Consider the following 1,883-nt stretch of genomic DNA (forward strand, 5'->3'; position numbering starts at 1 on the left):
AGACCCTATACTCGTTTTAAAACAGGCTTAAAACTTTTTTATTCAGGATGGATTTTTCAGCTTAACTCTTATTTTCTTTATGTTTTTATCACTGTGGCACTTTGAGATCCACTGCGAATGAAAAGTGCAGTACAAATTCAATTTTATTATTATTATTATTTTACATTTTATGCTAATTTAAACTTCCACTCCACTACATTTCAGAGGGAAATATTGTCCTTTCTACTCCACTACATTTATTTAACAGCTGTAGTTACTTTTCAGATTAAAAATGACATTAAATAATATATGATAAACTTATAAAATACAAAATAAATAAAAAAAATTAAAGATTGAACCAGTAGTTCCTAAACTTTTTGGCTCATACAGATGTTTTGAGTTGTCAGCAGTTTATTATTTTATTTATTTATGAGTTTATTTGTCAGGGACGATGCAAAAAACAACAACATTGTAACAGGTTAAAATAACATGAAACAGATGTATTGCATATAGGATTTCTAGCCAAGGCTAATTTGCGACCCCTGTGCCTGGTTAGGCCTTTCTATGTAAAAATAGTTGCTTTCGCCAAATAAATAATTGTTTGAGGTCTAAAGAGGTAAAACTCACTGTGGTATTGCTACTTTTACTTCTTCCACCACTGCAGACACCACAAATGCATCCATCTGCAGGCATGTTATAGTCTGCAGAAATAGGAAGCGTGTTTCTTGTGCTCTGTCATGCTCGAACATGTTTGCTGAGCTGTCCTGGCCTCTGAAGTGAGGGTAGCACAGAATTACATAACTTAAACTAGATATTCAGTCACCGGATCTTTTTTTTTTCCTGTGATGTAATATTTCTAAAGCAGACACAGTAGAGATTTTGGGGGCCTAGATCCCCAGAGACCAACAGCAACACTAACAGATTAATCTGATCATACTCATCTGATAATATAAATACCTAAAATCGATGTATTGCTTTCACACTTTAAGTATTTAAAAGGGAAATTCGGTGATCATTATTAAAGTCCCACTCCACTCTTTACTGACGTCTACTTAAATCTTCCATGAGGTGAAATTTAATCACATAATTAAAGAAGCAGGCTTCAATTATCAATTGTTATGGGCTCCATTATCACCATTATGCGTTAATGGAGCAGCAAAGGACGACCATTATGCTAAATGGGCTTATAAAGGTCAATGAGAAAACAAACAGATGTGTGAACGAGATGATGGGAGTCAGTGCAGCCATACTGTAGTTGGCAGGTTAGAGGAGGAGTTTGTATTTACTGTACTCAGATTAAATGAAATGATAGAATGAATTGATAGGGTTCGACCCCTGAAACGCGTCTGTTTTTTTTGCTGCTGTGCATCATTAAAGAAGTGATACACATTTATCTGTGAGTGCTGACGACTCCATTTGTTATTTTTGTATTCAGATGTAAAAAAATAACATTCTTACGATTATTTAAATAAGAAACAAAAAGCCTTTATGAACAGTTTTGTCTCTGAATTTTTGTTCGTCCAAAAATGAATTTGTAGTCATGCAGCTAGTAAATCAGTGTAATCCTGTTTCAGGCTTCTACCTTTTTAATCTACTGTTTTTAAATAAAAGGCATTTAAGTAAAAAGCATTTAGTTAAGTCCCATAACATATAAAATTGACAAGAAACTAGACGCACACATTTGTATCTTTCTGTGTTTTCTTGAATCTTTCACATCCCATCTCTTATAACCAGCTGGGGAAAAGTGGAGAGTGTTTTTGTTTTTTCTATTAAAATATAAATAAATGGGAAAAACCCTTTGTGGTGAACTGCAGCAGAGAGGTTGTTCATTATGGCAAAAAGTTTTCATCTCTGTCAAACTTTTTTGACAAGCAAAGAAACAAACATCCCTAAGAAAACCCAAG

Source organism: Thunnus thynnus, chromosome 15 (assembly GCF_963924715.1).
Source record: "Thunnus thynnus chromosome 15, fThuThy2.1, whole genome shotgun sequence".
Classification (NCBI taxonomy): Eukaryota; Metazoa; Chordata; class Actinopteri; order Scombriformes; family Scombridae; genus Thunnus; species Thunnus thynnus.